At 43.3% G+C, this 12,713-nt stretch overlaps 1 pseudogene; it reads right to left on the reverse strand.

Annotated features, from left to right (window-relative positions):
- Positions 1-2,699: 2,699 nt before the first annotated feature.
- On the reverse strand, positions 2,700-3,488 carry LOC147432474 (uncharacterized; annotated as a pseudogene).
- Positions 3,489-12,713: the final 9,225 nt, after the last annotated feature.

Below are 12,713 nucleotides of genomic sequence, written 5' to 3' on the forward strand. Positions count from 1 at the left end.
AAAAAAATCACAAAACTGTCAATTGGTGTTGGAATTTGAAGCTTTTGACACCTCAATGCGTCCGGAATGTCCATAAAACCTAAAAAACGCCTATTACTTTCTCAATCTGACACCCGGAGAAAAAGAAATCGTCAAAAAACCTTTAAAAAAGGGATTTTGGATTATGGCACGCGAGGGACATTCTGAAGAATTTTAGATAACCCTCTGTGCGCCGTGATCCAGCTTTTTCTTTTTTGTCTCATGACGTGCGGAGGGCTATTTGGAAATTTCCAGATGGACCCTCGCGCACCGTGAAGCAAAATCTCTTTTTTTAGGGGTATTTTGACAACTTCTCTCTGTCTGGTTGTCAGTTTGAGGCAAGTAGATAGACATTTTTAAAGTTTTTTGTCATTTTGTATGCATTGACAGTATCAAAAACTTTAAATTCTAACACCAATTGATAATTTTGTGATTTTTTAATTTCAATGATGACAAAAGCTATAGTGAATGAGCATTGTGTACTTCATGAAAACGACAGAAGCATTGAATTAAAAAGTGACCGTTTTCAAGGATTTTGAAAAGTTAGGTTCATTTTTTAGAGTGTTCAGTTGTCCTTTTGGACGTACGCAACAAGTGCAAGTATATTTTAAGAACATTTTCTAGAGAGAGAAATAGAATTTCTTTGGAGGCCCTCCAAATGACCTCCGAAGTCTCCTAATGGCAATTCAATTGCCCCCCTGATCTTGTCAACTGCTTTGCCGCTCGCATGCTATTGCACTCTGGAGGTGTATGCATGATGACTTCATTTAACGATCATGATCTCCTTGAGAAACATTTTCAGAGCGAGAAGAAGATGCATCAATTAATTGCAATTGATCATGAAAATTCATGTTAGTACCAAGATAGATGGTTAATTATAAGTACAAATAAATTACAATGAAGTGGAACAACCAAGGTCTAAAAAGAGATAGATAGAGAGAGAGAGAGAGAGAAACTTGTCATTGATAGTCATTAGAGATGCATAAAACTTAGAGGTGTCTTAGAACATGAGTCACACATGAACAATAATTTTAGGTTGAGACATGTATAAGCCGTGTTTACATCTCTCTCTCTCTCTCTCTCTCTCTCTCTCTCTCTCGTTCTCGTTTGAGAGTCCTAGCAATATCATACCCTACTTGAGTGCACAAATTTTGATTACATACAGACTTGCTTCCCTAACATTTTCACTCTGAACCACTTCGTACATATTACCTCTGTGCTAGCTATTTCTAGACTCTTAGTTGCCATCCTCATATCCGCAACCGTGAAGCATCAAGAGACGTTTACAGCTCAACATAGAGCATGTGACATGTTTCATTTAGTCTCATGGGCTATATTATGAAGGTCAATTGTGAGGTGAAATCGGGCAAGAGCTCAAGCTGTATAATTTCACGAAGCCTTGCATGCGATATTGAGGAATGCATGCCTGTTTGTCATCATAATAAGGTAGATATCGTAGCACTCTATTGCGAGGATTAGTACAAATATAAGGTAGACATAGTGTGTTTGAGATCTCTCTCTCTCTCTCTCTCTCTCTCTCTCATGTCATGTAACCAAGCTATTAGCGATAAACTCACTAATAGATTCGCCCATGAGTTATGTCTTAATTGCAAGAGCTAGACGCAGGAGCATAAAGCTCTGTGAAGGGCGGCCGATCAGCTCTCTCTTTGCGCATGCCCTGAAGCCTCTAGTTAGCATTCCTCCAAGGAGGTGCAGCCTTCTAATCAATGTAGCCACCTCCTCACCATCCATGTCCAACATCCCCCCAGGTGCTCTCCCTTTAGCACAATATGCGGGCGCATCGCATGCACTTCGACACAGCCCCAGCAAAAACTGAGCACAATGAAAATTGAAATAATGCAAGCAAACTGCAACAGAGTAGCTCGAGGTTTGCATGTCAACAAAAAAGTTTAGCTGTGCGCAGGCAACAGTGCTCGGAGCATTAAGAGGGCTATCAGGAGGCATTCAGGTTGCACGTCATTGCGAGAAGAAATAGTTTCGCTATTGCCATGCAGCTATTCCGCCTTGGTCTACCACTCCAATCTGTAGCGTCCACCCCGGCCATCTCTGGTCTCTTGTACCCATCCCGCCTCACCTCGCAATTGCCAAAGCCCTCAAGTGTTGTGTAGCAAATGACTCCATTCGCATGCTTTCCAGTCGCAAGCCCTGCTCTCTTATACCCACCGCCGGATTTACGCCTCCGAGACTCTTTCTCCGCCTGCAAGCTGATACTCGTGTGGGAGTGAAAGGACGGAGGCCTCCCACTATTAGAGGCGCAGAGGGTTTGTGTTATGTGAGAGATTCCATTAGTGTGTGTGTGTGTGTGTGTTACACACAGAAGGAGAAGAGAGAGAGGTAGAGAGAGAGAGACAATTCTACATGCAGATAGGTGGTTGGGCGGGTATTGAATTGTGATGATATGTGTGGATACATAGGGTGGTTAAATAGGATGATGATGAGTGATATGAACGGGTGCTCATTCCCTTTGGGTTCTCTAGGCATGATAGCTGGCATATTTTTATTTTATTCCAACATCCTCCCTTAACTGAATGCCGAGAGAGAGAGATGTTGATTACATTTCAATCCTAATACAAGTGCATGTAGGAGTGCCTATATAAGATGGTTGTGCTTTCTGTTTTTGTGATTTCTTTGCAATTAGTGCAAGAAAGAGAAAACAAATGTCATCCGGGATCAATCAAGAAAGTGTTCAAGGTAAAAATTTGATGGTGAGGTTTCATCTTCCATCGTGGCTTCAGATGTATCAAGCACTCGAGAGAAAGCTTTGAGTATCGTGGATGAAGAGCTACACTTATTCCCCCCTTTCGTACACGACACGAGCCAGCAAAAATGATCAATTGTGCTAGCCGCATACATTCAGCAGCAAGGAGGCATGTCAGTGAAACCAAGGAAGCATTGTCAATTTCATTTCCGGAGAACTGTTCTTGTTCAGGTGCTCCATCCGTATCCTGAACCATCGAAAGACCGATTGCATCAGCAAATGGATCGTCATGCTAGTGATATTGAGTTCCAAAATTGCGGCACAAGGTTGGTTTTCGATCGTGAGAAGCACGCGAGCAATATTTGCAGAAGGGGACTCTGTCATAGAATTCGAAAACATCCAGCTTAGAGATTTGTAATGCCACATTTGCATTGAGGCCATCATCGATAGCTCCTTGGAGACGGCTACCGTATATGCCATCGTCTTGTGTGTAACCGTACTCTAATTGGTTCATCTGCAAATCAGAGGTGTTATTATTCTCTGCAATGTTAGCCAAGGAAGTGACTATGAGGTCATCACCTTTGGTGACTTGCAGGGGTACAGATCTACACGAATGCATACCTATTGTAGTCATGTCATGGCCATCATTAATAGTGACGGCATCTCTAATTCCATGCTGGACAACAGGTGACATTGTAGGAGCAATTGCGGCAGCAAGGTCGACCCCATTTTCTTGATTTTTGTCCTCCATCAGGAATTCAACAAGGTTGGTGATAATTTCTCCCTCATCATGGGCTGCAGTCGGGAAAACTTCATCTGCATGTCTGGCATTATCATCATTGGTGGCATCTATGGCTACATCAGGGTTGACGGCAGTGCAGCTTGCAGGGTTGGTGTCAATTGTGGTTGCCACAATGGCTGCAGAGTTGGAGGTTGCACAGGCGGAAAATAAGAAATTGGCCGCATCAATTGTTGTGGCAGCATTGACGTTGGAGACGGGGAATGGGGGAACACGCCCAACACAAACAAAAGAGCCTCTCTATAGCTCAGGGTATTCACAACACCCCTATCCTCTCAGAAAACACCTTCAAAGAAACACTTTATACTAGCAGACTACCTTCTGCTCAATTGCCACTGCTCACACACTCTACAAACCACCACACAAGATACACCTACTACCACTGCCTGTCCCCACCCTTACACACGCACATAGACACTCAATCTCACTCTCTCACATAAAACATCGTCGGTCCGGGGGGGCACATACTTCCACACAGCCGTCACCAAGGAGAAACATGAAAACAGGAGAAAGAGAAGGGGGGAAGCGAAAACAACATCACGGGAGGCAACCGTGGCTTGATTGCACTTCAAAAAACATATGCACAGGCTTGCACTGCCATCACCATGGCCATTTTCAAGCAAAAGTTACAAAGGGGCTAGCTTGCTAGAGAACTCAACTTTGCAGGCTTCAAACGGCACTTTGAAAGGCCAAGAAAAAGCCCTTTTTTTAATCTAATTTTGACTTTTATAGGGGAAGGCTTTAATTTGGGAATTTACAATTTAATTGGTCCACGTGGCACCTTGAATTGGCATTTTTGGGAAAGAGGACACCGCCTTGCTCTATCTCTCTCTTCTTCACTCTTTGCACTTGGGGGGGGGGGGGGGGGGGGGGGGGGGCATTAGCGATGTCGCTATTGTCCCCTAGTCTTTTTATTTTATTTTTATTTTCTCCACCTTCAATTTTACCCCTTTGGGTGGACTACTTGGCACTGCACCATTGACCCATCTTTGACCCTCTCTCTCTCTCTCTCTCTCTCTCTCTCTCTCTCTCTCTCTCTAACTCCTCTTGCTCCCTTTTGGCCTTGGCCTACTTGGCCTTGACTTTGCCCAGACAGCCCTTGGTTTGGCTTTGGCTTGCGGCCGACCTCAGGCTCTGCCTCTCTCTCTCTCTCTCTCTCTCTCTCTCTCTCTCTCTCTCTCTCTCTCTCTTACTCTACTGCCTTGCTGTGGGAGCTTCCTCTTACATGGGGGAGAAGGGCAATAGCGATGTCGCTATTGCCTCTCTTCCCTTCCTCAAATTTTTTTAGCCGCGGGACCACCCCTCTATCGGGCACTACGTCATCATCGGGCTTTCTACATCCCCACCTGCGGGCGCGCTGTTGTGTTGGGACACGTACATAGTGGGAACGCATCCTACAAGAGTTATCTTGTAATTTTTTAGATACATAATTATCTTTCCTATAATGTACATATGCATATTTAAGTATAATAATAAGCCTTCTATCTTATCCTATTATTTTTCTCAAGGGTAACCTATCCTTACTTTACCATTAGAAAATACTATGGGAAAAGCTAAGTAGCTCCGCCTCTTTAACTTGGGGCAAAAATCATTGATTCTTTATTTCTACTATCTCATTATCATCTCACACCCTAGCTAGATCCTATATCTACGGTAAACTCCAATATATATATATATTCTATGTATTTTTTATATATACTTTTCTTATATTTCTTTTTAAATAGCTACTAGGAGGGAATCAAATCCTAGTGGGACACTAGGTGGCACAATTTCAAAGATACACTTATTTTAATGCATTATTGCAAGCATGATTACAAAACTTTGTCAAGGAGCAATGTCATGCTTTCATATGGCATGAGGTGTCCTTTGGAATTAAATGAAAGTCTAGGCTAAGGGGACCACGGGAAGACTTTTGCTGCCAGAAATGGATCCTATTTTGATGAATTTTTTACACAAGGTTCCAATCCGAATTGGAAAATGATTTTAAAGTGAAAATCGTAGCTAATGAGCTGAAGTTTCTGCCCATATTTTTACTTTTTTATTTGGAGCCACGGTTAAGGAGATATGATCAAAATACTGGACCCCAGTCTGCCCACATCATGCAGGGACAGCTCATTTCCAACTTTTCCAATTCCTATTCACACTGGCTCCTCTCTTCTTGTGTAAACCCTTGGGGGTTCCCTTCACCTATAAAAGGGGACCTCTTCTTCCTTGAAAAGAAACTCAAGCATTCAAGCTATTGATGAGAAGAATTCTTGAGGGAGTGAGTAGTAATGCCTGATTGTACTTAGCCATTAACATACGCCCAAGCCTACACTTTCTCCTAGAGGAAGACTAGCCATTCTTGTATGCTATCCTTGGAAGATCAACTCCAATCAAAGAAGGTCTTGCACTTGGCGTATCAATCAAAGTGGAGTTCTCCCCTCCTCTTCTCTCTCCATCAATAATGGTGCCAAAGGGTTTGTCAATGCAAGAGAGAAAGAGTGGGGCTTCTTTGATTGCACTGCTTTCCAAATCCTAGTCTTCATGGCATCTATGGTTTAACTCCTTCATATAGTTTTTTTTGAGTTCTCTCACAAACTCTCACAGCCATAAGCCCGGTGGTTTCTCGCCAAGACCGCAAATTTCTCGACATATTTTTGGTGAACCTGACATGAACAAGCCAGGGTGAGAGTACATAAAGATGGCTAGCAAAGTGGAGCAGCTATATGCTGAAATGAAAGAGCTTGCAGACAGATGCAAATGGCTTGAAGAAGAAGACCGGATTCAAAAAGCGATTGAAAGTGCTATGCAATCCGTATATAATGAGCTTAATATATTCGAAGGCTATGATCCAAAAGGATATCTTGAGTGCTATGTGACAGAGATGAGGCTTCAAGCAATTCGAGAATCTCGGATGATTGTAGCATTTGTTGAACTTGTGGGTGATGATTTCAAGCACCAAGTTCAAGACTATGCAAATGTATATGCAAGCAATTGGGGTGAGTTTTCTACAGCTATAACACAGGTATGCTTGGAACATCAAGACCAAGAGATGGAGCAGAGTGGAAGTGGATGTGACCAGCTAGAGTTGGTGTCTCCTGTAAGCCATGCAAGTGTCAACACATCCATACAAACTAATTTAGAAGCAGTAATAGATGCATATCTTTTGCAAGATGCAAATTTATTGTATGCAGATGAAGCAAACATAGTGGAAGCTATTTATGCACGTTTGGGTCTTGTAACCTTCGTATCTCAAGATAATGACTCTCATGATGCTATCCAAGCGCCTGAAACGGCTCAAAGCGACTTAGAGGATGATGAAAACTCGTCGGCTATGATAGATGATTTGGACGCTCCTTTTGATTCGTTTGAAGATGCACATGAGTGTATATACAAGGATGAGGATGCTATGGTTTTGACAGAGGATGTGAAGGGGAAACAGGTGGAAGACGGCTATATTAGTGATGTGCTACAATCTACTTTTGAGCAGATCCAGGAACTTTTACCAAGTTTAGAAGAGCCGGATGCCTATACTGAAGACATATACCAGGATGAAGAAGCCATTATCAATGCTTTTCTATGCGAGTTTGATGCATGTAGTACTACCCAAATGGATATGCCTAGCTGCAAAAGTGCTAATTTAGAGGGGGTGACTAAAAATATCTTCCTTTGTGAGTATAGCTCTGCTAGTAGCATTGCCGATTGTGAAGTATCTCAGTTAGACGAGGTGGAAGAAGAGGAGTGCATTGATAGAGTAATATGTATGCCTTGTATATATGGAGTAGCAGATGTGATGCAGATGACTCATGAAATTGTGCCTTATTTAGAGCTAGATGCAGCAAGCTTTCACAATTCCATGGTAGAGGAAGGAATGACAGATGTAGATTATCTGCATGAGGATTGGGGTTCTGCGGATGAAGCTATGAATCTTCAAGATTCACAAATCAAAGATAGAGAAGTGTTTGGTTATGCTATATAGGTTGAAGTGACATCAGAGGATAGAGTAGAAGAGCAAGAAACCTCTTGGGATATGGTCTGTGATTGGGGTGATATTTCTTATCTGTGTGAAGATGCAAATAAAGATGCTTGCCATAAAGTGCCTACTATACAGGGTTGCCTGCAGGTATGCAAACAATATCTAAGGCATAAAAGGGATTTAGGTCTTGTGTCACAGGGTATAAATTGCAAGCAGGTTTGTGAGCATCTATCTGTTATGGATAGGAAGGGTATACATGGTGATGCCTTGAAGCAAGAAGAGGATGCTAGCTCTATGCTGACACCAGAGTCATGTAATGAAGAAGGGTTCTCCCTATATAAGTGGCGACATGATTCAATTGAAGATAATTTAGCGATGGGTCAAAAAGGAAGAAGGGGTGAAGATATTGTGTCAGAGACTAACTCCAAGGAGGTTTTTGAGTAGTCGGTTACAAGTGACCGGGAGCATACCTACCAGGATGATTTGGAGAGGGATTTAAACACCATATTTGAGAGGTATGCAAAGTTTTATGATGTAAAGCTGGAGAGGTATTTGGTAAAAGGTGAGAGAATTGATGAGAGGTGTACCATGCATATTTCTGAGGTTTCTCTCGATGTTGAGAAAGGCTATCTAGAGGATTCTTTTGAGAATGAAGATGCAGATTCAGACTTCTATGCGAAAGAGGTACATATGGATTTAGAGGTTGGTGAGAAGGTTAAAGTGCAGTTTCAAAAATCTTTCAAGTATATTACAGGAAGCCTGGAAGTGTTTTTTAAAGAGGAGGATGAGGAACTTATGTCTCTACGTCGTGAAGATTTTGCGCATAATGGAGATTTGTTACAGATGTTTTGGAGACAGATATATATAACAATTCCTTATGATCCGAGAGGAATTAAAAGATGCGGAGAATCTCAATGCTTAGTACAATATAAGTTTTTGAGTTACCCATATGATCCTGGAGGAGGTCATGGGCTGACAGGGGATACAGTTGCTTTCACAAGTTACCATGAGGTTGGCACATGCCGGAGGATGTGCAGGTTTAGAGGGAGTGGATGTCGTGTTGTGACACGTACATAGTGGGAACGTATCCTACAAGAGTTATCTTGTAATTTTTTGGATACATAATTATCTTTCCTATAATGTACATATGCATATTTAAGTATAATAAAAAGCCTTCTATCTCATCCTATTATTTTTCTCAAGGGTAACCTATCCTTACTTTACCATTAGAAAATACTATGGGAAAAGCTCAATAGCTCCGCCTCTTTAACTTGGGGCAAAAATCATTGATTCTTTATTTCTACTATCTCATTATCATCTCACACCCTAGCTAGATCCTATATCTACGGTAAACTCCAATATATATATATTCTATGTATTTTTTATACTTTTCTTATATTTCTTTTTAAATAGCTACTAGGAGGGAATCAAATCCTAGTGGGACACTAGGTGGCACGATTTCAAAGATACACTTATTTTAATGAATTATTGCAAGCATGATTACAAAACTTTGTCAAGGAGCAATGTCATGCTTTCATATGGCATGAGGTGTCCTTTGGAATTAAATGAAAGTCTAGGCTAAGGGGACCACGGGAAGACTTTTTCTGCCAGAAATGGACCCTATTTTGATGAATTTTTTACACAAGGTTCCAATCCGAATTGGAAAATGATTTTTAAATGAAAATCGTAGCTAATGAGCTGAAGTTTCTGCCCATATTTTTACTTTTTTATTTGGAGCCACGGTTAAGGAGATATGATCAAAATACTGGACCCCAGTCTGCCCACATCATGCAGGGACAGCTCATTTCCAACTTTTCCAATTCCTATTCACACTGGCTCCTCTCTTCTTGTGTAAACCCTTGGGGGTTCCCTTCACCTATAAAAGGGGACCTCTTCTTCCTTGAAAAGAAACTCAAGCATTCAAGCTATTGATGAGAAGAATTCTTGAGGGAGTGAGTAGTAATGCCTGATTGTACTTAGCCATTAACATACGCCCAAGCCTACACTTTCTCCTAGAGGAAGACTAGCCATTCTTGTATGCTATCCTTGGAAGATCAACTCCAATCAAAGAAGGTCTTGCACTTGGCGTATCAATCAAAGTGGAGTTCTCCCCTCTTCTTCTCTCTCCATCAATAATGGTGCCAAAGGGTTTGTCAATGCAAGAGAGAAAGAGTGGGGCTTCTTTGATTGCACTGCTTTCCAAATCCTAGTCTTCATGGCATCTATGGTTTAACTCCTTCATATAGTTTTTTTTGAGTTCTCTCACAAACTCTCACAGCCATAAGCCTGGTGCTTTCCCAGCAAAACCGCAGATTTCTCGACAGCGCGCCACCGCGCCGCCACCCTGCTCCGCCAAAACCAACACGATCTCACCCCACTAGGCCGCCTACGCAGCGCCAGTGACGCTCACGCTCTAGCCCACGCAACGGGAGCTCACTCCGTCTCTTCATACTCCAACAAAAGGGCCACACCCTTGCTCTTATACCCTTCATTCAACCGTTGCGCGTTCGCATGTGGGTTCAATCTCGGCCACGTGGCAGATGCCCGTTTATCTGCACCCCCAAGGGTTATAAAAACCTTCCAAAAGTATATAAAAAACCCTTTTTTTGGCCCTCTTCTGCAGGCTCCCATTCATTGCTCCCGGACCCGATCACCAAGAAAGAAAAACTCTCTGAAACTCCACATTCCCGGCCCCGACTACACTTGCCATCTCTGCATTTCGATCCCTCTGCACCCTCGAACCAAGGCCTCCAAAATAAAAAAAAATCATCTGCAACTCTTCATTGCCCACGGCTCCCAACTCCATCTTTCTGTATCCGGTCGACCAAGCATCCAATTGACGTGCTGTTGACTCGTGCCAACTCCACATGGTACATATTATCACCGAGAACCTTGGCGAGGCCGAAACAATGCCAGATGGCGTCTTTCCCAATGCAATCAAGTGGGCTCAGACACGGCCCCCAGAAAATATTCTAATGGCCATAACTTGCCATCCATAGCCCTCATTCGCAATCTGAGAAGATAGACATGCTTCACAACTCGAGCACTACACACGTATCCGCTCACACCTGCCTGGGCCACCTGTCCCCAGTTGAGCTGTCCGTCGAGGATCTGCTACACACTTCAACTTTAAACCGCAATATCTTGAGCACCGGGTCTCCGTTTGACGAGCCGTCTAGACTGGCTTCTAGAGCACACTGAACACTACATGTTTGGACACTGACTTGGCATTTTGGTCACCTTCATCTGCCATCCCATTTGGACTATCTCGTAGCACTTTTGGCCTAAAAGACCGCTTCAAACATACATTCCTACTACCCTTTGGCTATTAAGGGCCTTGGTACCTGCCCTAGCCTTCTGCACTGCACTCGACTGCTGCCCTTGCCTGGCATAGACCACCTGCTAGCTTCGACCAACTTTAGTTGCACCATCATTGCCCAGCCCCCTCGTCGAACATTTATGTTCGACCAAAAACATATATACAGAACTTTGAAACTAGCACACCAAGTTGATGATTAAAAGCATTCTCAAACCATGGCTGTATGTAGAGGTTATGTACAAAAGCTTCATCTCCTTCCTTTCACACCCTGCATGCTTTAGGTAGGTTTTCCACTCCCCTTGACTATAATTTGCTGCACTTTAGGCACTAGATCCCTCTTGAAATACAGTTTAAGCCATACACCATTCACCCTGTTCCTAAGAAGCTTTCCATTTTCCCTTACTAGCTAATAGGTCCCATTCAGAAAGGTCTTTTTCACTTTATACGTGTTGGGGTATAGGCGTCTGTGCCTTGCCCGGCCGCTAAGAGTCTGGGCGCCCACTGACTTGTATACCTTATACATAGCATAAGTGTATAGGGGGCTGCTCACTCTTTTACATAGCATAAGTGTATAGGGGACTGCTCACTCTTTTGAGTCTCCTCACCCACATTGTGTGTGTGTCTCCTTCTCTCTCTCTCACTCTCCGTCTGTGGTGCTCCCCGATCCCCTTCAATTGGTATCAGAGCGTAGGTGCAGAGGGAGCGCGTGTGTGCACAGTCACGACGACAGCGGAGAGCCAGTTTCATTCCCGAAATCGCGTCCGCGCGCGCGTGCACTTTCAAGAGTGCAAACAGGGTTTCGACTTCGGCATCGGCAAATTCAGCTTTCCGAGAGCGTATCCATCAGGTGTCTTGCTGTTTTACCCCCCTTTCGAAGCCATTCGAGCCATCAAAAACTTCATTCGAGCTACGGTTGAGGAGCTGCATTTTTCAGCCCTCCTTTGGCAGTTTATGCTGCGTTTTTGGGTCGAAACGGAGGTTTTTGGCATAGCTTTCACACCCGGACTCAGATACATGTGATCCAGGAGTCTACCTTGGGGTTTTGGCATGCTCCGGACGCACTCGTCATATCAGAATTTTAAAATTATGAACGCTGAATTTTCTGCAGCAGAAGTTGTTAATTGTGTGTCGAGGATTCCACGCATGGTTTGCTCTCAGATGTGAGAGTGATATTTGCTGCAAGTTTCCTCACAGGTGGGAGGATACGATGTATGCCTTATGTGGTTTGATGCTCAGGGAGACTAATGTGATTGCATTTTGAGCTCGGCAATGTATGCCTTGAGCATGTTTTTTGGCAGTCACAAATAGAGCAGATATTTGTGTACTAGATTTGCAGGTGTTTGCAATGATGTATGCAAAGTGTGGAGATTGGTGCATGCATTTGGAGTGCGGTTTGATGTGCTTTGGTTGCTCATGGTTTTGAGTGTGCAGTCAGTTTGGTTACTGGTTTTGTGACCGTTTTACTGACGAAACTCTGGCGAAATTTTTCCAAGAGTTTTATGCGTATCATTTATGCGATCTAGGTAAAGATTGCGGGTTGCACTCATCATTTGTGTGCGGTGTTCTCTGCAGGTGGGAGATTTGTGCATGTGTATGCATCGATACCGCATAGTGTGTGCTTGGTGATTAGCTCACAGATTGCAATGTGATACTAGAGCAGGCGAGGCTTGTATTGACATTGTGGGAGCTCTATTTTGGAGTGTGTCTCACAGCTTTTACATTGTGTTTCTGGCCATATTTGTAGACAGTTTCCAGGTGTTGTTGGTGAGGTGGTTTTGCTATCTAGCTTGCTACTTGTGCTCATGGCAGAGACAGGTGATCGATCAGATTGTGACCTCTCACAGATGCTCGTGTTTGATGGGTCAGACTTTGCGGCATGGAGAGAGTGTATGCTTGATGC

Source organism: Adiantum capillus-veneris, chromosome 20, assembly GCF_014529385.1.
Source record: "Adiantum capillus-veneris isolate H3 chromosome 20, ASM1452938v2, whole genome shotgun sequence".
NCBI classification, from domain to species: domain Eukaryota; kingdom Viridiplantae; phylum Streptophyta; class Polypodiopsida; order Polypodiales; family Pteridaceae; genus Adiantum; species Adiantum capillus-veneris.